Source organism: Symphalangus syndactylus, chromosome 12 (genome assembly GCF_028878055.3).
Source record: "Symphalangus syndactylus isolate Jambi chromosome 12, NHGRI_mSymSyn1-v2.1_pri, whole genome shotgun sequence".
NCBI classification, from domain to species: domain Eukaryota; kingdom Metazoa; phylum Chordata; class Mammalia; order Primates; family Hylobatidae; genus Symphalangus; species Symphalangus syndactylus.
The window spans coordinates 88,979,879-89,006,681 of NC_072441.2; the positions used below are offsets into that span (position 1 = coordinate 88,979,879).

At 44.4% G+C, this 26,803-nt stretch overlaps 2 long non-coding RNA genes across 2 annotated transcripts; one reads left to right on the top strand and one right to left on the bottom strand.

Annotated features, from left to right (window-relative positions):
• Positions 1 to 3,918: 3,918 nt before the first annotated feature.
• On the top strand, positions 3,919 to 13,673 carry LOC134734486 (uncharacterized). Its single transcript, XR_010117607.1, has 5 exons — positions 3,919 to 4,141; positions 4,756 to 4,840; positions 4,926 to 5,075; positions 7,728 to 7,926; positions 11,857 to 13,673. It is a non-coding gene; the product is annotated as an uncharacterized lncRNA (long non-coding RNA).
• Positions 13,674 to 14,586: 913 nt separating this feature from the next.
• LOC134734488 (uncharacterized) lies at positions 14,587 to 24,891 on the bottom strand. The gene is made up of 3 exons (XR_010117609.1): positions 24,781 to 24,891; positions 16,998 to 17,696; positions 14,587 to 15,522 (listed from the first exon to the last, which is right to left on the bottom strand). It is a non-coding gene; the product is annotated as an uncharacterized lncRNA (long non-coding RNA).
• Positions 24,892 to 26,803: the final 1,912 nt, after the last annotated feature.

The window sequence follows — 26,803 nt, forward strand, 5'->3', positions numbered from 1 at the left end:
TGATATGGAGTTGTTTGTTGCCCAGGCTGGCCTCAAACTCCTGAGCTCAGGTGATCCTCCTGCCTCAGCCTCCCAAGTGGCTGGGATTACAAGTGTGCACCACTGCATCTGGCCTTCCTCTGCCTTTTTTGTTCTATTCAGGCCCTCAACTGATTAGGTGGTGCTCACCCACATTGGTAAGGGTGATCTTTACTCAGTCTACTGATTCAAAAATAAATCTCTTCTGGAAACATCATCACAGACACACCCAGAAATAATATTTTACCAATTATCTGAGCATCCCTTAACCCAGTCAAGTTGACACATGAAATTCATCATCACGAGTCCACCCCTTGTCAATTTGGCACCTATACCAATCTCCTAAAACTCATACTTAATCTCCAAATAAAGAGAATAACAAGGCCATAATTCAATCTAGCGTGATACAACAATCTTGCATGCAACTGAAAACACACTAGCCTCTTCCCCAGAAGAGGAGGTAAAGTCTTTGAGTAATATTTACTCTTCTCCTGATAGCTGTAATGTACATATAATGATGTAAAATTAACAATACTTAAATACTGATATAAATTTAATACATCTTGTGTTACATGATAAGAAAAGACAACAGGAAAGAAAGCAAATACATTTGCCTAACATACATACACATAATTGTATTCATAACAAAATAAGGAGGAAATATCCATGACAATTACAGTCCTTATTTCTGTAACTGGTCATAGGGTTGTAGCTGAAATTTACAATTACCTTTTTCTACTACGCATTCTGTATTTCCTTTAACTTCAGCAAGCACCTCAACTGGTTTTTGTTCTTTACCTGGTAGGGTGACCCAAACCTTCATTCCTGAAGGGCCTGGGCCATTAGCAGTTCTGGCTGCATTGGATTGTCATAGTTTTCCTTTGAACTTAATCACAGGGCATGATAATACTAAGAGATGCCCCTAAGGGCGCTCTTTGTACTCCAAACCCTTACCTGCTATTGTGAAATACTAGTCTAATTTCTCCCTTGGCAGTCAGGATCAGTATCCCAGCCAACACCAAAATTCCCTTCTTTGCTTGTTGATTCAGAGGCATGAGGAGGCTAAAGTGCTCAGGTGGCAGCCTTGACTTCCAGTTCAATGGAATCACTGTTGTGTCTCCTAGTGGAAGCATTCCTCCCTCTGTAGCTAAGACATTGAGGCCAGCAAAACACAAAGTTGCAAGAACAGGAAGCAAAATTTTTGCTAGTGGGTCACTAGGGGGTAATAGTGGGTGGTGCCACTCCAATTGCCATCTCCTTGATTCCACAACCCATGAATACTGGCTATTGGAAGAAAGAGCACTATATGTTGAACGTGAATTCCAAGCATAGACACAACCTTCTGGGGAACCTTGCCCTAGTCCTGCAAGGTATGTGATGGTCTAAATGTTGGTATCCCAACAAAATTCATATTTGGGACCTATTGCAATATGATAGTATTAAGTGGTAGAACCTTTAGGAAGTGATTAGGTCACCAGGGATCTAGCCTCATGAATGGGATTAGTGCCTGTAAAAAAAAGGCTTGAGAAGGCCAGTTGGTCCCTTTCACCATGTGAGAACACAGCAACAAGGGGCCATCTATGAAGCAGAGAGCCCTCATCAGACACTGAATCTACTGGTATATTGATCTTGGACTTCCCAGCCTCCAAAACTGTAAGCAATAAATTTCTGTTGTTAATAAATTACTCAGTCTAAGACATCATGTTATAGCATTAAGAACAAACTAAAACAGTATTGCCACCTAGCTCATGCTGTAACTGGGTCTTCCAAAGCCCATTCCACTGTTCTATTAGGCCAACTGCTTCAGAATGATGATGAACATGGCAAGACCAGATAATTCTAAGAACATGAGCCCATTGCTGCAATCTTCTGCTGTGTAATGAGTTCTTTGATCAGCAGCAATACTGTGTGGAATGTTATAATGGTGGATAAGACATTCTTTAAGTTCACAGATGGTAGTTTTGGCAGAAGCATTGCATGCAAGGAAGGCAAATCCATATCTAGAATAAGTGTCTATTACAGTAAGGACAAAACACTGCCCCATGATGGAAGTGGTCCAATGTATTCAACCTGCCACAAGGTAGCTGACTTATCACCTTAGAGCATGGTGCCATATTGGGGACCTAGTGTTGGTCTCTGCTACTGACAAAGAACGCAGCCAGTGGCCATTGCCAGGTAAGCCTTGGTAAGTGGGAGCCCATGTTGCTGAGCTCATGAAAAACCCATCCCCGCCACCATGGCCACTTTTTTTATGAGCCCATTGGGGTGGCTGGGGAAAGAGGCTGACTGGTATCCATAAAATGGGTCATCCTATCCACTTGATTATTGTAATCATCCTCTGCTTAGGTCACCCTTTGGTAAGTACTCACATTAGACACAAATATCTTCACTCCTTTTGCACATTCAGAGAGATCTATCTAGATACCTATTCCCCAGATTTCTTTGTCACCAACTTTCCAGCCATGACCCTTCCAAGTTCCTGCCCACTCAGCCAAAGTGTTGGCTACTTCCCATGAATCAGTATATAATTATATATCTGCCCACATCTCCTTGCAAGCAAAGTACACAACCAGGTGCACTGTTCAAGTCTGGCACACTTGGGAGGATCTTCCTTCACCACTGTCCTTCAGGGATATCCCAGAAAAAGGCTGCAGTGCTACAGCTGTCCACTTTCAGATGGTGCTTGCATGTCATGCAGGACCATCTGTATTCCAGGCCTGAATCTTCTCCAATCTTCTCTCCTCTGTAAATTGAGCATATGGAACTACCCATGAGACCATAGATTCAGACTGGGAGAGAGAAAGTAGTGTAGCAGGACTGGGGACCATGGGTATTTAGGCCACTTCTTTATGTAATTTACTTGTACCTTCAGGGCCTGCTTGGCCTCATTATGTATATAAGTCTTCCACCTGTTGATGGACTGTTGCTGTGTATGCCAAAATTTATGGCTTAGGGGATCAGATAATACCCAGTTTGAGATGGGCAGCTCAGGATCATATGGTAGTTTGGTCAAACATTCAGTCGCTACTAAGGCCCAGTAATAGGCCAAGTGCCCTTTCTCAAAAGGAGAGTAGTTATCTGCAGCTGACTCCAGGGCATTGCTCCAAAATCCTAAAGGCCTGTGCTGTGATTCACCTATAGAGGCCTGACAAAGGCTCCAAACAATACCCCTGTCTGCTGCTGACACTTCAAGCACCATTGGATCTGCTGGAGCATGTGGCCCAAGTGGTAAAACAGCTTACACAGCAGCCTAGAACCATTGCAGAGCCTTCTCTTTTTCTGGGCCCCACCCAAAACTGGAAGCTTTTTAAATCACTAGGTAAATGGGCCAGAATGAGGAATATGTTGTCTCAAAAACCCAAAGCGGATCACTCAGCATTGTGCCTCTTTCTTGGTTCCAGGAGGGTCCAGGTGTAACAAGTTATCTTTCACCTTAGAAGGGATAGCTCTGTCTGCCCCATATTGCTGAACCCCTAGAAATTTCACTGAGATAGAAGGCCCCTGAATTTTAGTCAGATTTATCTCCCACCCTCTGACATGCAGAGGTCTTACCAATAAGTCTAGACTATATGCCACTTCTCACTCACTAGGTCAAATCAGCATAATGTCATGAATGTAACTGACCAGTGTGATATCCTGTGGAAGGGAAAGGCGATCAAGATTCCCTTGAATTTGATTATAACACAGGGCCACAGAGTTGATATTCCCCCAAGGTAGGATAGTGAAGGTGTACTGCTAGCCTTGTTAGCTAAAAGCATACTGTTTCTGGTGGGTCTTATGGATAAGAATGAAGAAAAAGGCATTTGCCTTAAGAAAATAAAAAAGGTATTTGTCAATTTAAAAACAAAAGCTACATACCAGATACCAAGGAGTATGTTAATTACTCAAACAATAAAACCACATCTGGTATGGCAGCTGCAACTGGAGTTACCACCTAGTTAAACCTGTGATAATCCACTGTCATTCTCCAAGATTCACCTGTTTTTTGCACAGGCCAAATAGGAGAGCAACAAGGATGTAGTGGGAATCATCACCCCTGCATATTCCAAGTCCTCAGTGATGGCACCTATCTCTGCAATCCCTCCAGGGATGTGGTACTGCTTTTGATTTACTATTTTCCTAGGTACAGGCATTTCTAATGGCTTCCACTTTGTCTTTCCCACCATAACAGCCCTCACTCCGTAGGTCAGGGAACCAATGTGGGGACTCTGCCAGATGCTCAGTGTGTCTATTCCAGTTATGCATTCAGGAACTAGGAAAATAACAAAATAGGCTCAGGGACCCACTGGACCCACTGGGAAATGGATCTGAGCTGAAACACACTTGGCCTCCATAAGTCCCTACTCTGATTGAAGGGCCACAGTGATGTTTTGGTCTTCTGAAATCAGTGTCAGTTCAGGGCCAGTGTCCAATAGTTCTCAAAAGATCTGACTATTTCCTTTTCCCCCATGCACTGTTACCATAGTTAAAGGCTGTAGGTCCTTTTGGAGAAGGCTGGGAGAAAGGTTAACAATATGAATATTCTGTTGTATACCAGGGTCCTTCCTCCAGAGAACTCGGCCTCCCCCTTATTCAAGAGGTTTTGGATCTGTAAACTGGCTCAAGTCTGGGAATTGATTCAGGGACTGTGACTGTTTTTATGAACTTAGTTAAACTTTTGTTCACTTGATCTAATTTTTTTTTTCTTATATAAATCAAGTAAGAATCTAGTAGGCTTCCTATCTGTTTTTCTTCTAGGAACACCATAATGACCTCATTAGTGCCACAGGTCTGCACAAGCCAGACTATTCTGATGGCTGCTTTGACTCTGCTGTCTATTATGGTAACTACTCCCACTTTGCCTTTGGCGGTTCAATACCACACTTGGCTCCTGCTACCTAAGGTCCAATTATTCCCGTTGTGTTTAGGTTTTCCAACTGAGTGGCTGTGTTTCCCACTGTAAGATCTAATCAAAGTGAAGAGTGATCATGGAGCTCTCCAAGGATGCTGGGGCTCCCCTCATAAATTTATTTCTCATAATTTATAAAAGTTACATCTTCTGGATACTCCCAGTGTGGGTGAGTAAGTCTTAAATAATATATTCACTCTAACATTCGAATCTCTCAAAGTCTCTGATCCTTTTCTCTACACTAAATAAGGGAGGTCAGGCATTTCCAATTCTCACGGTGGGTAAATTTTTGGTCCATGATTTCAATCTACCAGACAACCTCTTGGGCCCTTTCAAACATCATGAGCTGCAACACTAAAAGTAGAATCTCTGCTTAGTCAGCATATTAACTAGTAAATAAAGTGAGACCCAACTTTATCTTCCTTCTACCGTTGCCCCATTATTATCCATTCCCACAGGTTTCCCAGATTTTTGCTTATATAAGTTAGAAAACTCATGTAGTTCTTTTGGAGTATAGTGTACCTCCTCATGGGTCCCACTTTGTACCTCATCTTTAGGAGCCTGCTGGGACTTGAGTTTAGTTATAGGTCTCACAGCAAAGAGGGGTGGGGAGAGTGGGTCCTGAATCAGCAGTGTTTTGCATGGCAATTGCCTTAGGGGAAGGCATTACTCTTTTCTTTGGCAATGCTGCACCTCAGAAGGAGGTGGAAAGGCCAAGACCACTGTGGGTGGGGAGGCTACTTTCACTGGGGATGAAGGAGGACTTTTCCACTGGCAAAGAAGATTCATAAGCATATAGGGGCTGAATATCCCCAGCTCTATCATGGTATTCCCAATGTCTCTTTCTCAACTTACAGGATATCATTCTTTCCCAATGAATGCCATCACTTTAACAGTAGACACCCTGCAAGTTTGGGAGTTCAACTTGTATTGTAATTCAGCCAATCACAGGATGAGGTTCTGCATTTGGTTTTCAGCCTTTCAGCTATAGGAGATAAATCTCTTCTTCAGGGCACACTACAAGCTTTTAGGTCATTTATGCCATGCTCCAGTTGGGATATATATATATATATATATATATATATATATATATATATATTTTTTTTTTTTTTTTTTTTTTTTTTTTTGAGATGGAGTCTTGCTCTGTCACCCAGGCTGGAGTGCAGTGGCGCCATCTCGGCTCACTGCAACCTCCGCCTCCCAGGTTCAAGCAATTCTCTTGTCTCAGCCTCCCAAGTAGCTGGGACTACAGGTGCCTGCCACCACACCTGGCTAATTTTTGCATTTTTAGTAGAGATGGGCTTTCACCATGTTGACCAGGCTGGTATCGAACTCCTAACCTTAGGTAATCCATCCACCTCGGCCTCCCAAAGTGCTGGGATTACAGGGATGAGCCACTGGGCCCAGCCTCCAGTGGGGAATTTAAATCCCCAAGCTCATCCCTTTCTTTCACCACTTTGTCCATTGATATTAGGAGAAACCAACCAATGTCATTATATTCTCTCATTTTCTAAAAATGTTTAGAAGTATCATATACAGAGTAAATGAGCTCCTTGCTTCATATAAGTGATTAGATATAAGTTGATTAGAAGTCTTCAGTGCAGATATTTTTCCTATCTCTATATAAATAGTGTATGTCACAGACTATCACTGCTTTCCTTACTACTAGAAATAGAGTCATTAGTATCTTTAAATCTAATCAGATTAGAGAGCCAATTCCAGAGACTGCAGAGCCAATTCAGAAAAACCATTCTTAAAATTGTTTCCTGTAGAACCACTCTCAGTACCAAACTCTATACTAGTCAGGGTTCTCCAGAGAAACAGAACCAATAGGATGGAGATATATACATGTATAAAGATTTATTATAGGCATTGCCTCATACAGTTATGGAAGTCAAGGAGGTCCCATGATCTGCTGTCTACTAAGCCAGAGAACGAGGAAAGCCAGTCGTATAATTCCATTTAAGCCTGAAGACCTTAGAATTAGGAGGCCAGTGGTGTAAGCCTCAGTCTGAGTCCAAAAGTCCAAGAACCAGGAGTGTCAATGTCTGAGGGGAGGAGAAGATGAATGTCTCAGCTCAAGCAAAGAAACTAATTTCCTTCCATCCTTCACCTTTCTGTTTTTATTTTTTTTTTTTCATTTTTATTTTAGGTTCACGGGTATATATGCAGGTGTGTTATATAGGTAAACTCGTGTCATGGGGGTTTGTCAGGTAGATTATTTCATCTCCCAGATACTAAGCCTATTATTCAATCATTATTTTTTTCTGCTCCTCTCCCTCCTCCCACCCTCCACCCTCAAGTAGGCCCCAGTCTCTGTTGTTCCCTTCTTTGTGTCCATGAGTTATCACTTAGCTTCCACTTATAAGTGAGAACATGCAGTATTTGGTTTTCTGTTCCTGTGTTAGTTTGCTAAGGATAATGGCCTCCAGCACCATCCATGTTCCCACAGAAAACATAATCCCATTCTTTTTTATAGCTGCATAGTATTCCATGGTATGCATATATTTTTAATTGACAAATAATAATAGTACATATTCATGGAGTACATAGTGATGTTTAGAGCCATATAATTTGTAGTGATAACATAAGGGTAATTAACATACTTGTCATCTCAAACATTTATCATTTCTTTGTGTTGGGAACATTCAATATCCTCCTTCTAGTTATATAAAACTGTACATTATTGTTAACTATAGTCATCCTAGAGTGGTATAGAACACTATAACTTATTCCTCTTATTTCTCCTATCTAGCTATAATTTTGTAATCTTTAACAAGTCCTTCCTTATCCCTCCTCTCTGCCTTTTTGTTCTATTCAGGTCCTCAATAGATGTGTGATACCTGCCCTCATTGGTGAGGGCAATCTTCTTTACTCCGTCTACTGATTCCAATGCTAATGTCCTCTGAAAACACCCAGCAACAATGTTTTATCTGGTATCTGAGCATCCCTTAGCCCAGTCAAGTTGACACATAAAATTTACCATGACAAGGACCAAGAGGTGTTTTCCCTCTGCCAAGGTAGATCTTGTATAAGGCTGGGACAGCCCCATGGGATAGCTTCCAGAAGGAACAATCCTGGAGCTGAGTTAGTCTGGGAAGAAAGCAAACAAGATGAGGACAGGGAGAGATGAAGGTGAGGCCCAGAGGCTAACCACTAAGATCTAAACTTCAAAGATAGGCAGACAGCAAGGCAAGTGGTTGAGTGGTCGAGGAAGTTAAGAAGAGACAGTGGTGTGGATCCTGGCTCCACTTTAGGGCTGAGGCTACCTAAAGTTTTTGCTTTTGCTCTTCCATGCATACCACCTCCAACCCAAACAAGGCAGAATAAAAAACCAGGGGTGAGCTGGCTTAGAGCACCAGGAAAACCAATGGAAAGGATGTGTAATTAAAAAGGGGAAAAAGAAGAAAAAACCCAAGCTACCCACAGTGGTTAGTCACTAATCTGCATTACTTTCACCACCCTGAAAACTTGGAGAGGAGAGAGAAAGAGATACAGGGAGGGGAGGGGGGGAGAGAGGGGGGGGGCAGAGAGAGAGAGAGAGAGAAAGAGAAAGAGAGAGAAAGAGAAAAGCAACTCTGGACGTCATGTATCTTCTCTTAGTCCTATGACCATGAGCAAAATGCTTAGCTTCTTGGAACCTCAGTTTTCTCTTCTATAATGTGAAAGATACTTTCTACCTCATAGGATTGTAGTGAGATTAAAGGTAAAGATAATCATACACATAAAGTGTTCAGCAGAGTATAACATCACAGTCCTTCGACAGAAGTTACCTCATCATAAAGAGAGTACTGGCTAATTATATAGATTCCATTCAGAACTGAGCCTCTGGAATTTTAAGTATAAAGAGTGACTGAAGACCTGAGAATAGCAGTTAATCATATCATTATAAAGTTGAGGCATATAATAAGAGGCAGCTGACCAGTGCTCACAGATCAAACAAAGTAGCAAACACTCCCCTCTGTGTCATTCACTCATGCATGCCACCCTTACAGAAGGCTTGTCAGCTATAAGGCTCCGAGCTGTTCCTCCCCTCACTTCTCTGGTGCTCTTTCTAGCTCCTCCTCTTTGCTGTGTTCTCCATGTTCCCTCCCAGTCACTTGCATGCTGGGACCTGTGCATCTCCCCAGGAGCAGAAGCAAGCCCTGCTGAGTCAGGCTGCTAAACGGACTTTCTGGTTCTGGAGGTGCTGCAGGCCCAACTCTGCCTGTCTCCTCCTGGTCAGTTAGGGACCCAGCACAATCCCTCTGATTGCCTGGCCCTGTGGAGAGCCTGTTCCCTGCTCCCATCTCACTTGGCCCCAGTGAATTTCATTCATTTCCTGCTTTGCCTGGTCCCTGGATCTGTCTGATGCCTACTGGTCAAGCCCTGGTCTGACTTCCTACCCAGCCTCATACCCTCCAATCCGGACAGCCTCCTCGCCACTATGACAACCGTAGGGTCTGGAAGGCCCCATGGGAATGTAAGCTTCATAAACGTAGGGAATTTTTGTCTGTTTCCTTCACTTTTCTCTTCCCAGATCTAAATCAGTCCCAAACGTCTATTTAAAACTTACACAGAGAATTTTGGAGCTGGAAGAGACTCTAAGGATCTTGTAGTCTAACTCCCTCATCTCAGAGAGAGAAAATGAAAGCAAGGTCACAATGCAGGCTGGTGGTAACAGGGTCCTCCAAGCCACACAGCAAGCCCTGGGTTAGCTCACTGCTGCCTCCTCTCGGCCCAGCTGGCAAACCGTGCACATATTCAGCCGTTTTATTAGTCTGTTTCTTGTTTTGTTGTCTGTTTTTCAATAAAATATAGAACCTTATGAAAACACCTGCACATTAAGCTTCATGAACACTGAGGAAAACACACAGTATTTCTTCTTCTTCTTTTTTTTTTTTTTTTTTTTTTGAGATGGAGTCTCACTCTGTTGCCCAGGCAGGAGTGCAGTGGTGCAATCTTGGCTCACTGCAACCTCCATCTCCTAGGTTCAAGCAATTCTCCTCTCTTAGCCTCCTGAGTAGCTGAGGAGCTGGGATTACAGGTGTGCATCACTACACCCAGCTAAATTTTGTATTTTTAGTAGAAATGGGATTTCACCATGTTGGCTAGGCTGGTCTCAAGCTTCTGACCTCAGGTGATCCATCTGCCTCGGCCTCCCAAAGTGCTGGGATTACAGGCATGAGCCACCGCACCCGGCCTTACACACAGTATTTCTGTAGAGTAAAACTGTTGAATGGAATCTGCTTCTTAAAGTCTTCTAAGGGAAGAATATTGAGGTAATATAATCTGAATGAGAGTCTAAAAAGAATACAAGGAAAAGAATAGCTTAGAAGGCAAAATATAAGGTGTATGAATAGAAAGGAAATAGATACCCCTGAATTTTGTGTCCATTTTTGAATTTCCTTATTGCTTCGAAATTTAAAATAAACATCAGCAGGGATGTGAACTCTCCCTAGCCAAACCCAGAACTGTGGGAAAGGCAAACAGAAATGGATAGGTTGCTTCTCTCACAGAGACTTTCATTCATTCATTCTGTTTTTGTTTTTGTTTTACATTCACTTACTCTGTAAGACAAAGTAGCAAACATAAGAGGCCATGTTTGCTCATTCAGCTGCCAGCAGAATTTCACAAAGCCCCTGACTCAGTGACTGAGGACAGCCCTTCAGAAGGATGCCCTGAAGATGCTAAGAAGGATGGAGCCCAGGTTACCACATCTCTTACCTAAAGCACTGCATTTTTAGAAAAGATAAATTCAATGATCCTGGCCTTTGTCTTTTTGCTGTACATAAGATAATGGCTGACAGGATTAATCATTATGCCTCTGTAATCTATAACTAGATGTACCCTTGCACCCAAACTTTGGTGAAATTTTGCTCTTACATAACTTTTGAGCACAGGCAGAATGTCTGTCACCTTATGTATAAGCTGTAGGCTGAAACACTGCTTTGGAGCAGTCTAACAGAAACTCTCTGAAAGACTCTCCTGGGTTGCCAACCTCAGTAAGACTAAATAAAACTAACTTTAATTCTTTAAAAACTTGGCTTTTCTTTAGTTGACAAGTGTCTCCGCAAGTATTTAGTGAGCACCAACTATGTGCTATGGCCAAGAAGCAGGGATGGATAAAGCATGACTCCTAACTTCAAAGAGCTCACAACTGATGGAAAAACAAATGGGTCAAGAAGCAGCTTGACACAGATTGAGCCAGATGGAGAAAGGTCAACGAGTCCCCTCGGGGAGAAAGAAAAGCAAGGTCACAACACGGAGACATGTGTAGTGACCATGGGGCTTTAATGGCTGTACTTTGGGGTGTGGAGAGAGTGGGTAAAACTACAGAGATGCCAGATTGTAGCAATCTGTTTACTTTTTGGCTAAGAAAAATGAAGGGGGCTTTTCCAACAATTTGGTTTTGCATAGTCTGAGCTGTCAACTTACTCTTTCATAGGGTGGTAATCGATCTGCTCCTGAGGGTCGTTAGTCATTTCCTCCTCTTTCTACCTGTTCTCACCTCCTCCTGTCACACAGCAAGGGCATCTGGCAGCACCAAGGCAGGAAGCCTTCAGATACATACAGTTCATACTTCACACCTAAAACAATTTCCAGTAGACACCCACTTCCCTGGCTTTTTGTGGGTAAGTGGCAGGATTTGAGCACTTCCCTTCTAGTGCAATCTCAGAGCTTTCAGTATCTTGGGACCTTTCCCAGCAGGTATTAGCTTCTCATTTTGCTACCCCAAGGTTAGGGGCCAGGAGATGAAGCATTCCACTCCTACAAAATGCTGGTGACTTGAAGAGCTCAAAAATAGGTATTGTACTAATTCTTCCTTCTCCTTCACATTCAGATGGCAGGCTGCCGCCCAAGAGTTAAGGGGTTCTGGTTCTCTTCAGACGCAAAGAGTGAATAGTGCTCTGTGGCAGAGGTTTGTATTTATACGTCTACGCCTTTAACAATGGTGCATTTGCTCTCAGGATCATGATACCTGGAGTCCCTGAATGACAGTTGTCTGGAACAACAAGCAAGATCACTGACAGCCCCAGAACCACTTCCCTAGCTATGAAATTTTGTTATATCTGTAAGTAAGCATAAATATTAACTAGTCAGTAATGTTGAATTTTGTTGAATGTATAATTGGAGCTAGATTTGGAGAAAACATATTCAACTCTAATTTTGTTTCGACTAAAATTTGACTGATGAGTCTCTGCCTCTTTGTTTAAACCATTCACTCTTCCTATAGAACCCCGTGGCCCATTGAAATCCTCCCATTTCCACCCAGCCAAGTTCTTAGACCTTTGAGTTCTCTTTTTTGTTATTGTTCTTCATCTCTTGGTGCATGTGCTTTCTAATATTTTAATTTTTTTCAAAATACTACATATATATAGTTATAAAATTCAACTAATAGCATAAGACATAATAAATTTAAAAAAAAAAAACAGCAGACTTCTGCCACACTACACCCAGAACTGCTGTGCTGGCAACTGCTGTCAATTATTTGTTTTTTCTCTTGATACTTCCTTGATATTTAGAAATGATACATTTGTTCTGCCCTTTCTTGATTTTAGACATTAGTCATTGACTTCCTGCTATGGAGATAGATATTTGGCTGTCTTATCCACTGTCCTCCACACTCTTTAGCCACTCAGCAACACACAGGCCTTTCTGCCCATCCTGCCCGAGTATGTTGTAACATAGCTTTTTGCTAAACTGTATTTAACATTTATGACAATAAGTATTCGCATTTGAGCCATGTAGAGTACAATGATTCAATTTCCTTCCTAACAATTCTTTGTTTTTCCTGTAGTTGATAATGTCTTTCACAGGGTGCTCTGGTCCTGCTGCCTCTATTAATCCCCAGTACAACAGAGTTGAGAGGTGGGAACTTTAAGAGCCCTCATGAATAGGTTAATGCCATTATCTTGGGAGTGGGTTAGTTATTGTGGGAGTGAGTTCCTAATCAAAGGATGGGTTCAGCCCCCTCCCCTCTCTCTCTGTCTCTCTCACACACACACACACACACACACACTCACTTTCTGATCATGTTATGCCTTCCACTATGTTATGATGCAGCAAAAAGGTCCTCACCAGATGCAGCCCCTTGATCTTGGACTTCCCAGTCTCCAGAACCACGAGACAAATAAAATTCTACTGTTTATAAATTACCCAATCTGTGGGATTCTGGCATAGCAGCACAAAATAGACTAAGACATGTACCTTTCTGGAACCGTGTTATTCAGGGGTTGGAGTTCCTGGGCTGATTCTTTAATGGCCTTATCTTTTCTCTTTTATTTTCATCTGTTTGTCTTTAGTTCTACTTTCTGAGAGAGTTTCTCCATTTGATTTTACAACACTTCCATTGAATTTTAGAAGTTTTCTGCTTTTTATGTATGTATTTATTGTTACTAGGGCTCTTTCTTACTCTCTGACTTTTCAGTTTTTCTTATTCTGGCACCCTGTTTCTGTTTTTAAGTGAAAATCTTTTTATATGTCTCGAAGAATATTAAGTTTGAGGGATTTTATTTAATTTTCTCCTGCTCCCTGTATTATCTCTTTTCTTCCAAGTTTCTTTTTTTCCCCTGATTCATTTGGTTTGGAGATTGTCTTTCATGTTAGAGGCTTTCCCCAAATATCTTGTGATCCTGTCTGCCCACTTATATTTCCAAATAAGTCGTTAACTACTTGATTGGAAGCTTTGTGTGTAATGGGTGATATTTGTCAATCCTGTGAATGAACTAGGAAATGAGCTAATCAATTGAGAGTAAGAAAAAAGAAAGAGAAGCTCAAAGTTTCTCTCCCACCTGCATTTTGCTTTTGGTTCAGTTATTTGTATATGGTTCAAATTCTAGATTAATCTATCTAGAACTGCAGAGCAGCTTGCTGTCAAAACAAAACATAAATGACATTTTTTATTTTAACCTTTTCTTTTGCTAACTGTTGAGCATTCTAGGAAACTTTTAGGATAAAGATTTAATTTCCTTCTTCTTTCCATCAAAAGCAGAAAGAGAAAACAGACAATGGTGTAGGCCCCAGATCCTTGTAAAACCTCCCAATACTCTTCAAATCTTAAGAAATAATATTCTCAACTCCAATTCATTCTTCCATTCATCCAATAAATGTTGAAGTATCTATCATAAGCCAAACACTATAACACTTTGGGTTTTTAGTTGTGAAAAAAATATATAGAAATAGTTCTTATCCTCATAGAGCTGAATATCTTGTGAGAGAAATAAACAATAAATAAGTAAACCAACAAATAAGTGTGCCAGGCATGGTGGTCTATGCCTGTGATCTCTGCACTTTGGGAGGCCAAGGTGAGAAGATCACTTGAGACCAGGAGTTTGAGACCAGCCTGGGCAACAGAGTTAGATCCTGTCTCCATGCAAAATAAAAAGAAGAAAAGAAAATATTTGATGGCTTAAATGGAATTCCCCATTTGGAGATTAACTGGTGGTTTCCGACTGGTTGAGTTATTCTGAGTTGGTTTTCTGTTTGCTTGTGTAGAATCCCAGATTGCTAGGGCCGTCTCAGCCTAATAGCCTCCAGATAATTTTTTTAAACATACATTAATTATGAATGAGAGGAAAGATCTACTTAAGTACAGTGGCAAAGGCTGCTCCAAGGAGATGACATTCAAGCTGAAGCTGGGCAGAATCTAGTTATTTAAACATTAACAAAAACTTAATAGTATATATGTGTGACAATAACAATGTTTTTATGTTCCATTCAATTTTTCTTTAATAAATAAGCTCCTTTTTTTCTGAACACTTAAATACACACTTCGACAAAACATAAACAGATTATTTTAAACAGAAGACATGTAGCAGTTTCCTGATAATTTTGAACTAAGTTTGCACATGAAATGGGGTTTATGCCTTAATCACTGTCAATGTCCTTCTCTCACACCAGGAAATGCTGGCCTCAGGCAACATTCCACATGCGAACTTCTTTAACTCTGTGTCTCACAGGATGGCCGCCATCTCAAACTTCTCTTCTTGGCTTCTCCACATGTCCAGGTGAAATCTGTTCAATCCCCAAAACTCCCAGAATCAAAAAAGGAAGAAATTCTTTCCTCAGGGAGTGGGGTAGAAAGGAGGCTGAATGAACAATGACCACAGGTTAGGAACTGGGAGAAAAGGAAGAGAGGAAGACAGAGAAACAGGGAAAATGATTTTGAAGGACAAGTCAGAGGCATGGGTGGGCTGGAGGCCCCTTCAGGAAGCCGAATGTGGGGGTGGAGCTGAAATGTCCATCAGGCCCCGTAGAGAGAGAAGGAGACTGTGAACGTCTACAGCCAATTATCATGTCTCCATGTGTCCCATATCACCCAGCGCAGATGCTTTTTAAATACTTGTCAGACCCACATTTTTTGATACTTATTACTTGTTGTGTATTAGGATGCAGAGAACAGTAAGAATGTGTTTTTCTCACAGTTCAGTGGAGAGCACAGACACAAAAAGCCCATAACAGAACACATTCAATGTTGTCTTTGTACAACAAAATACAGAACTCTCCCAAAGTCATTTCCCAGGGCTGACTGGAAGACGAAATGGCCGAAAAGCTAGTCAGGTGCAGGTTGTGATGATTGTAACAGTGATTTACATGAAGGGTAGAAATTGACCTGGACCTCTTCTTCATTGTATCTACAATGATTAGAACAGCACAGAGTTCATAAAAGATGCTCAGTAAATACCTGTGGCTCAAATGAATGAATAATTGTTAAAATACTTATACCTTAGATAGTGGGCAGACATCATAGGGCTTTTTTTTTTAGTTTTTAAAATATTTACTATTTTTGATTGACAAATCACAGCAGCATGCATTTATGGTGAACAATGTGATTTTTGATAATGTATACAATGTGGCATGATTAAATCAAGTTAATTAACATATCTCCACTTACCTACCATTTTTTACAGTGAGACATTTGAAATGTACTCCCTCAGCTATTTTGAACTATATAATACATTATTATGGACCATGGTCACCTTCTGTGCAATAGATCTCAAAACCTTTTCCTCCTGTCTATCTGAAACTATTACCCTTTAATCAACACTTCCACATTCCCTCTCATGTCATAAGGTTTTCAGCTGAAAAGTAACACAAGCATTTCTTAACTTAGAATTAGACCTCTGGCAGTGCAATCTGGAAGATGATTGGGAAGGAAAAGACTAAGGAAAGAAGGAGTGGTTAGGAGTCTGTGGAGTGGTCCAGGCAAGGAATAAAGGGAAAGGGTGAGCAACGGCAGGATGTGGTGGAGAAGAGGAGGGGCCCTAAATGACACTGGCATTTCTGCCTTGGGCAACAGAAAGAAAACAAGGGGAGTGGAGAAAGGCCTGAGGCACCAGTCCTGAGAAGGATGCTGATCCAAGGGAAGATGTCCCAGGAGAGAGCAGCCCAGGTGACAAAGGAGAGCGGGTTAATGTGTCAAGTGCTGGGAGAAGCCAAGGATAATAGAATTTAAAAGTGGCCAATGAATTTATCAATCAGGATGTAGCTGGAGGGGCAGACCAGCAGCAAGCGGGTAAAGAATGAATGATTGAAGATCTGGAGTCAGGAAAGACAACTGTTTCAGAAGGCAACTGAGAAGAGGAGAGACAGGATATGTTTGGACTAAGACAGTTTCCAGCCATGACCTATGACTAAGCCAAATGGGACCGGGGACGCCATGAGAGGCCTCCCCTTGCCTGCCAGAAGAGCACAGCCTCAAGTGTCTCTCAGAGCACCTCCAGGCAAGGGGAGGTGGTAACGCCTCTCTGAGAACACAGACAAGGGGTTTCAAAGCTCTCCTCAGTGGGCTGTGCAGGGTTGAGTGTGGGTGAGGCAGCACTTTTCCTCAGGGAGTCCCAAGAATGAGCTGAATGCCTTGCTGAGTCTGCAGCAGGTCAGGCACAGAGGACCGAGGCCAACAGAGAAAAGGTGGACCGAAGCGGGCCCTGGGATGGTGGCTCCAGAGCCCTCGTCTCCTGCTACCCCAGAGACACTTCCTGCTGCCAACTAATCTGGCTCCTCCCTTTCTTCAATTGCTCCTGGATCCAAGAGGAAGAGAGGCAGGGATGCTAAGAAACGAGACCAAGGCTTGCCAGGAAGAAGAGAGTCAGAGAAGGAAAAATATTACCTGAGCAAAGGGGTCTGGTAAGGACAGAGCTGGAGCTCTGGCTGATGGGGTTCCTGGCAGTGCAGTGGTAGCTCTCACTTTCCCCAGATATCCAGGGGACACTGAGAGTGATCCCCCCATGGGACACAACTGCCCCATGACTGGGAGGCTCCCAGCTGTTCTGCACATTCTCTCCAGCCTGTTCCAGGGAGCAGGCCGGGTGATGAAGCAGGTCCCATCCTTCATGATCTGGGAGCTGCAAAGACGTTCAGCTCCTGCAGCCTCTCTGAACCAAGAAGGGAAAGCTTGAGCTATGAGAAGGCTCTGGTCTGGCCAAATAGGGTAGAGGAAAGCTCAATTTCAAATGTGGGGCCCTCCAGCCCTCCTTATCATAGACAAGCAGGGTGAAATCCCTGGTGATAATGATTGAGGAAGTATGCAGAGTTACCCAGGCTGATAGGCTTATAGTCCTGCAGCCTCAGGGGGCTGATCTGAAGAGAGTAGCTGTGGTGGGGAATGCTCAGTCATCCACTGTCGGGTCCCTGAGTCTCAGGAACCAGAACTGGTTTGCCTGTTCGTCCTTGTTGTAAAACAGCAACACGCTCTCAAGAGCTCCATGTAACACTTTCTACCTCTTGCTCTGCTGGGACCTCCAGGGCCCAAGTGGCCAACTCCCCAAGGATATCTTCCCCACTGTATCCTCTCCCAGTGTTCCTGACCCTGTAGACAAAGAAGAGAACCCACAACCTCAGTGTCAGTGTCTCCCCACCCAGTCGGGAAAGCCACAGGCTCCACCCAGCTCCTCCCATGTGAGTCCCTCCAGCCTCTCCACCAGCTCCAGTGGGTCTTCTCCTCCCACTGCCATGACCACACAGACCAACACCCACCCACCCCAGACTCCCACCCTCCCAACGGTGTTAGCCCCCTTGCCCCAGGGTCTGAAGAGAACCAGGACTTCTTCTTCCACCCTCTCTGTAAACCCCAGAGCTGCTCAGGCCCCTGGGCATACTGAGGAGCCAGGTACCTATGCAGAAGTGAGGCACTGAGATAGGGTGGGAGCTGCTGTTACTGAATGGATTCTTGACCACGCAGGTAAAAGTTAGAGCACTGTCCCCAAGCCTCAAGGAGACACAGAGGACAGACCCTCCACAGGACTCAACAACAGTCTGGGGTCCCAGGGGTGTCCAGCTGTAAGTCACACTGCCTCCTCTGCTGTCTGCCACACATGTAAATGACATATGAGAGTGACGATGCAGCATCCATCCTCACTAATCCTGGAGCTCAGTGTGACATGAGGCCAGGCCAGCTGCTCTGTGTGTGCAAGAGGGAATAAACTGAGGACTGGGAAACTGCTCTGGGCCTCCACTTCACAGGACAGAAAATGCACGGCATTGGTGCCCAAACCTTGCATCACCTTGAATACACAGAAGGAACAGCAGAGGCAGGATCTGCCCACATCTGTTCCAGAACTTTGTGGTATGTCACTTAATATCTCAGTTGATTTCCAGAACAACTCCATGAACTAGACAGGGAAGATGTTATATCAACTCCATTTCACAGGCTCAGAATGCTTAGATAACCTGCCCAAAGTCTCATCTAGTTAAGTGGTAAAGCCAAAACCCAAATCCAGTGAATTCGACCCCAAAACTGAGGTCCCCAACCCTGCCCTGAACAGATAAAGGAATGCAAGCACGGAGCTATGTTGTAATTACATATTTTCCCCGTAGGGGGCTCTGCAGCATACACTGAGCTTCCAGGTGTTGATCAAGAGTCCCAGAGGAGGTGGCTGTGTGCCTTTGAGGTTTCTCCCACTCCCTTGCACTCCCTTGGACCTGCTCCCCGTCTCCTCTTGCCCCAGGGCCATGACCCAGATATTCTTAAGTGCTTGAGGTGTCCACATCGCCATTATTTGTCCTCCAGCCTCCCAGGCCAGACCCAGGAGGATTTGGGGGAGGCGAGAAGAGCAGCTGCAGACACCAGGCCTGAAACAGACTCAACAAAGTCATATTGCATAGAACAAGGCTACTCTGCTACTCAGCCTCAGCCCTGTGGCCCACACGACTGCAGCCCCAGGGGCAGCTCAACTCTGCGAAGTAGGACCACACAGGCCCAGCGTGTCCCCCAGGAGAAGGCAGCCTGGACATTCCCATGGGTGGGTACCTTGCTGCTGGCTCTCCCCAATGTGTCTCCTATAGATCAGGCCCTGGGATGCAAGCCCTTTGAATTCTATTGGCCCTTTTCTCATCCAATAAATATGGTGACATACCAGAAACCCAGAGAACGAAGGCACAGGGTACAGCATCGGGATACCTGAGTTCGATTCCCAAATCTGCCACTTTCTAGTCCATGTCATAGGTGTCTTGTTTTCCCTTTCTAAGATTCAGTTTCCTTCCTAGAAATGAAAACTCCTGACCTGCATACTGGCAGGGCTATTGTGAGGCTGCAGTGACGGGAAACACCCTGTGAAGGATGGAGCCTGACCATTAGCACCGCCTTGCCATTGGGATGTCAGCCCAGAGAGAGAAGTGCTCTCTGGAAGACCCCACCCTTGACGGGTTGGCACAACCCTATCCTCAACCCAGAATCCACCTGACACCATACCACACTAAGTTAGTGCTATCAGAATGACTATCAGAGAGGCCAAAGGGCCTCTCCCACCAGCTTTGGGACCACCCTACCCCAGTGAGCAACCCAAGCGCAAGTCCCAGCAACCCACTTCCATTGTACCCTGGTCCTGTTGTGAGAAGCAGGCCATAGCCAGCCCAGGCCTGATTTATGGCAGACACGCCTTCTCCCCAGCCATGTGGACCTGACCAGAGAGCAGCCCCATCAACTCCACTAAAAGAGTGCCTTCATCTAATAGGAAGATTTCCTATCACAGAATCCAAGAAAAATGTCTGCGAAGGTTCTCTGCCGGCCTTCCCATGTCCATCCTCACTCATCACCTGTCCCCCTCGCTCACTGCAGGGAAACGGCTCTGCCATAGCACCCCGAGACCTTGCACATCTCTCTCAGGTAAAGGTTTCAACCTCTGCTAAACTGGGTCTTGGCAAAATGCCTTGTGATCCACCCAAAACACGAGAGTTCAGGTGGTGTGTGAGGCACAGCCTTGAAGCCATCGCCCCTGGGAGGCTGTCATGAGACTATTTCCCCTGACCCCTGGGGTTCTGATGCAGTATGGGACTTCCTGTCCTCAGAACACAGCTGCGGTCTCTAAGTCCTCTTTGCTGAAGGTAGAATTGGCCCCTCGGCATCCGGGTATTCCACGGCTCCCACTGCAGCCATCTGGCCCCTTCTGTTTCAATGTCATCCTTTCTGGTGTGGGACAAGTGCCCAGGGATCTGGAACCCTTGGCTACTCTTCCATTCATTATATGAATAATCAACTGTCTGAATCTCAAAGTGGCTCAGCGTAGCATCTTTCATAGGCTGTTCTCGGTGCTGTGTGTGCTTGATACCCACCTCATTGCTTCCTTTGTAGTTTCTCCTGCTAAAAATTTTTTTAAATTTCTTTAAGGAATTTGATAAGAGCATCCCTCTGCATCTGCATAGGCCTTTCCAAAGCACTTTCATATGTTTTCACTCTCACAAGAAGGTATTGTTCCCATTTTAGTAATGAGGAAGCTCCAGGCCACAAGAGGAGGTTGTGGAAAAACTCAGTTCTCAGGGCCTGAAATCCCATTCTCTGACCACTACTGTCCCAAGAACTCTGCTTCAGGTGGTCTAGGGTAGGTCCTGAGGCTTGACATTTTTCAGGAGATTCTCTCAGGCAACTCTAACTTACATATCTTTAAAAACAAAAAACAAAACAGTGCACATAAATTAGTCTTGCAAATTGCGAATGTTACTAAAGCTGTAGAAATGACTGAGAGGCTGACGCTGCCTCACCCACTGCTGCCATCTCTAAGACACTCACTATAGACTTGCAGATGGTACTCCCAGGTGAGGGTGCTGCAGGAAATCCTCAGGTTAACATGGGCTCGATAGGGCCCTGTATCCTCCCAGCTCAGGTTGCTGATCTGCATGCAAGGATAAACCTGGACCCATGACACTCAAGCGACCCGAGGACCAGGTTTCCACTTGGTAAAAGATGTCTGGGCCCCCAGCTTCTCCCATGGTTACTGTGGCGATCTCCTTGGGATCGAACGCGATATCCAGGAGATGGTCGCCACCTGCTGTCCAGAGCGGCTGCAGGGGCAGAATGACAGATCCTCCTAGGTCCCAGTGACCACCAGGGGTGCTGTGGTCCCTCTGGAAGTCCCTGGTCCTGCAGACACAGAACGGAGGCTTCAGGGGGTAGCCTGACTATGCCAGAAGGTCACAACAGGCCTGAGAGGGGATTGTTATCCCCATTTTATAGATGGGAAAACAGTGACAAAGAATTTAGGTGACTTGCTAGAGACCACATCCCCAGAAGGCTTTGTCCAGCCACTTCTGAAACAGATGTCACATCCTCTGAGGCCTAGCCAGGATTCCTGGGAACACATCTTTCTAGAGCAGGAGAACTTGTGGTGTGCTGGCCAAACCAGTTTAAGGGTGCTCAGGGGGCAGCTGTTGGGATCCCAACCTATACTTAAGAGAAGAGTGTAAGCACTGGGGAACCAGTCAGACTGCCCGAGTTCAAACTTGCTCTACCAGGTACTAGCTGTGTGATCTTGGGCAGGTGCTAAAACTCTCTGAATCTCGGTTTCTTACCTGTGAAAAACAGGAAAGGCCATCTTCTAGGATTTTGTGAGGGTTAAATGAAATAATGCAAGTAAATACTATTCACTATTAGTATTCACTATAAGTATTGTGAATTATTATAATTCACTTCAATCCACTATTAGTATTATTAAAGACACTTTACATCACTGGAATAAATTAGTGAATGCACCTTGTTTGCATCCTCACCAAAACCAGTCAGAACTTTTGTAGAGCAATTTTGAAAACCACTCCTCAGTAGCATGACCTATCTCTGTCAGAGTATTTCTGCAGCACAGACATGCAGTCCCAGGAGGCAGAAATGCTGAAGCTGACCAAGGTCTACTACACACTTTTCTCTCTATACAGCTGTGTATAGAGAGAAAAGGCAGCATGGGGTCTAGGGTCTGATTTGAAATTGGAATCTGGAAGCACTGGCTACATAACTGCTTCCTAGGCTGGGCAATGAGGTTCCTTGCCAAGCTGAACTGAGGGGTCCTGTGACAATAGCTGTGGTCACGAGGAGTGGGAGGGTGTTTGCTGTCTTGTGAGGGTGTGTGCGCCAAGCCAGGGGACATGCAGTGTCCTGATGCACTCACCAGACTCCACTGGCTGGCCCAATGTTTTGTTCTTCCATGGAACTAACTATTCTGGCTCTGCCTGGAGTGGGCAGCAGGAAGCATCTCACACAGGGTGTTGCTGACACCAGATAGTTATTCCTCTCCCCAAATACAGCCCAGGCCTGAAACCTAAGCTGGAGGTATTCCACCTGGAACAAGCGGCTTTGCCCCCGGCTTGCACCCTCTAGTGTGGTAACTCGCTAGCCCGGTTTCCATTCTGCTTCCTTGTTACAGCCTTATCTGAGCTCCATACTTCTGGTCCAGCCATGCCTTCCCCTTAGTTTCCTTTGGCCTGTGCTTTTGTTGAGTTGTTTTGTTTCAAGCATTTACTTCATTCTGCCTCATACAAATAGCTGTGCTGTGTGTCTTTCCCTAGAGCCCATGAGCAACCCACGGAGAGAAGTTGGGAGGGAATTAATATCTGAGTAACCAGGTAAAGTAAGGCCAGTGGTTTAGCCTCATAGTTAGGTGTAGTTGGGGGAATCCAGTGAATCCTGTTTTCTGGATTCAAGGGAGGAGGGGAAAGAGACAGAGAAGGATCAAATGCAGGGCACAAATCCCAAAAGCCAGACACTTTGCCAAGCATATTATGCACATTACTTTCCTTAACCCTCCCAACAAACTTGTAAGGTAGGTATTCTTTTATCTCCACTTTATAGATGGAAGACCATGAGACTCAAAGAGCTTAAGGAACTTGCCCAAAGTCACCAGCTAGGAACAGCAGAGTACAGGTTAAAACCCAGGTGTGTCTGTCCCCAGAATCAAGGCTCTGTTTACTACACCAGCTGCCAGCAGCAGGCCTTCCCATGCCAAATTCTTTCCTGTGTCACACTGGCACCCACTTTTCCCTAGCCACACACAGCATAGGACCTGGCACACAAGAGGACTTAACTGATGTTTCTAGAACTGAACTGAGGAACCGTGAACATTTTTAAGGCCACACTCGTCTTACTCAATCTCTTGCCATGGGCCCGAGAGATGCCCCTGTGCTCAGTGACTACCAAGGGCCTGGCCCAGATGCTGTGGAGGGAGGAGAACACCGATACGCATGCTCCACAGTGGAAGAGGAAAAGCGCAGGTGTGAGAAACATTGCAGTATCCAGCTTCTTGGTTTCAGTTCTGTTTTTGGTCAGGGACACTGTGGTTCTCTGAGACACTCCTTGTTGCTCCTACGTTTCTACAGTTGGGCTGTGCTGACTTTCAGTTTCACAGATCACCGGGAGATGCCACGTAATCTCTCTGAGCCTCAGTCTATCATCTATAAAATGGGTGAAATGCTACCTGCCTTATCCATATCACAAGACTGTTACAGGGATCACTTTTTTTTTTTTTTTTTGAGATGGAATTTTGCTCTTGTTGCCCAGGCTGGAGTGCAATGGCACGATCTCAGCTCACCGCAACCTCCGCCTCCTGGATTCAAGCAATTCTCCTGCCTCAGCCTCCTGAGTAGTTGGGATTACAGGCATGCACCACCATGCCCAGCTAATTTGGTATTTTTTAGTAGAGATTGGGTTTCTCCATGTTGATCAGGCTGGTCTCAAACTCCCAACCTCAGGTGATCCGCCTGCCTTGGCCTCCCAAAGTGCTGGGATTACATGTGTGAGCCGCTGCACCCAGCCAGGGATCACGTTTTTAAAGATTTAAGTTAAAGTTCTTGATGAACTATCAAGGTTTAAACACATCTAGGGGATTCATCAGTTTGTTAAAGGAGAGCCCTAAAGGCTGGGGTGAAAAAAACCCTGAACGCAGGTGACTCTAAGAACAGAACGTGCTGGTTTTCCCCTGATGGAGAATAAAAGTGAAAGCTTGAAACTCTGGAGGCTAAGAGTAGAACCTGTCACCTCATCATGAATATCTCAAGATCTGTGTTCCCCTAGCCTCCAAGTCCCAGGCCCATCTCCCTGCCATCTCTCAGGTCCGTAGAGGTGAGCAGTGAGAATCCACAGGGACAGGAATTACCACTGTGTGCCAGGCTTGAGCTCCCCCACTGAAACCACTTATGGGACATGAAAGGCCCAACTCAGGGTGAAGGGTGACTCCCAGTGGCTGGCAGGAGAGGGAGGAAGGGGAAACAGATGCACGAGGACCAGATACAAAACACAAATCCCAAGGCACTACATCCCCACAGGTCTTTAAAAACCTGGACATCTCTGGAAACATGACTGAAATGGCATGATGCAGACTACATGCGTCTTGGAACTGACTGTGGCTGATCCTCCATCTCATGCCTCCACAATTCAGCCTCTCTGGAAATGCTCAGACTCCTTGTGATACATTAGTCAAAGAGATGTGAGGGTCACAAGGACACTGTCTAGAGCTGTGTGACCTGAGATTATAGCACATGGGCACAGACTCACGTGCACACACACACACACACACACACACACACAGAGCCTGGCTCCCATAGAGGCGGCACCTCAATGAAAATTGCACATTCCTAGAGTAAACCAGTTGTATGCAGCAAATAGACGAGCCTGGGAGGCAGTGGAGGGGTGGACTTACCTATGAAAAGACCAAGGAGGAGCAAGAACCATGGTAGAGAATGGGCCATAAAGTGCACCTGCAGAACTGCTTGTCACATGGCAGCAGATGACGGACTATGCATGCGTAAATGTCAGCCTACTACCAGCTCCTGTTTTTAGTGTCACCACTTTAATCACATGTGGTTTATGTGTCACAAGATATGAAGATGACGGGATGCAAAAGAAAGAAGGGTATGAAGCGCCTGAACGAGCTACTTAAAAGCCAATGCCGGTGACATCACAGCCTTGCTTTAAACCCCTCAGGAGTGTACCACCCCCACAAGGCTAAAGTCTGGGGTCAAAGTCCTCGTGGACAAGGCCCTTCATGATTGGCTTGTGCCTTGCCAACCTACCTGGCCGCACTCTGTCACCAAGTCTCACAGCTTGGACTCCAGTCACCACAGACTGCTTCTAAAGAAGTCCCCTTGGGATTTGTCATTTTTGTAAATGCAGCTCTACTCCCTCAGGCCATCTTACTGATTGGATTGCCCTAGTCTCTGTCATCTACCTCACCTACCTCACCCTAACACTCTCCTATTGCCCATCTCCAGTCATCACCACCTTGGGAAAGGCCTCCCTGAAGCCCCAGGCTAGGATGGTGCTAGGACATCCATTCCCTCTTGCTGTTGGACATCAGGCCTGTGGTTATGGGTCAGGACAATTGTACTACCAGCCTCCCAGTTCTCAGGCCTTCTGACTCAGGCTGGGACCTACACCACCAGCTTCCCTGGTACTCCAGCTTGCAGTCACCAGATCATGAGACCTCTCAGCCTCCATAATCATGTGAGCCAATTCCTATTAAAAGAGAAAAAAGGAAACAATATATATATTCAAGGTATGGTTTCTCTGAAGATCCCTGGCTAACACAACTGCCTGTGGCATTTGACACTTGAAATACTCTCTCCTCCTGGACGCCAGGATACTGTTCCCCCCCTGCTCTCCTCGCTCCTTCATTCAGTGTGTATTTGTTGAGCTCCTGCTAGGTGCCACAAAGGCTCTGTGCTAAGGACTGGGGTTACAGAGATGAAAGGAAGTGTCTGCAACCATGTTGCTTACAGTCTAGTGGGAAAGAAAATTTGTGTCAATAAAAAATAAAGTAATGCAGGCGGTTTTACTTTCTGGTTGGGTATGAGGCTTTCTGGTTTGAATCCTGCCTCTGCTGCTTGCTAGTTGTGTGACCTTGGCAAACTACCTGCCAATCAGTAAGAGTTAGGAGTTCTCCATTATAATTTATTTCCTTGAAGATGGTTTTTGCACATAAAAATTTATCCATAGGCCATATTGCTTTTAAGAACTCATATTCAATTTATTAAATAAATAAATTTAAAACCTAAGTCAGCCTTAAGTTCAGTTCAGCTTACAAATCTTACTGTTCTGCTTACAAATTAGGCAAGTTTTAACTACCCTTCTTGAGGACTATTAATAAGATTAACTTATCAATTAATCTATTAATTAATTAAGATTAATTTATTAATTAATCTATTAATTAATTAAGATTAACTTATTAATTAATCTATTAATAAGATTAATAAGATTCCAGGTGGCTCACACCTGGAATCCTAGCACTTTGGGAGGCCGAGGCAAGCTGATCACTTCGAGCTCAGGAGTTTGAGACCAGCCTGAGCAACATGGTGAAACCCCATCTCTACAAGAAATACAAAAATGAGCCGGGCATGGTGGCTCATGACTGTGGTCCCAGCTACTCAGGAGGCTGAGGCTGGAGGATCGCTTGAGCAGGGAAGTAAAAGTTGCAGTGAGCCGAGATCTGCTGCACTTCAGCCTTGGTCACAGAGCAACATCCTGTCTCAAAATAAAATAATAATAATAATAATAATAGTAATAATTTGGCTCATTTTACAAATTTATAATTTGATTCCCTTATTATTCTAACTAATAAATGTAATATATTTAGTTTTGTTTTAAAGTATTTTAATCAGCAAATAAACCTTCCAAAATACTTAAAGGCTTGTAAACCTAATACATTAAACTTATAAGTGTGGTAA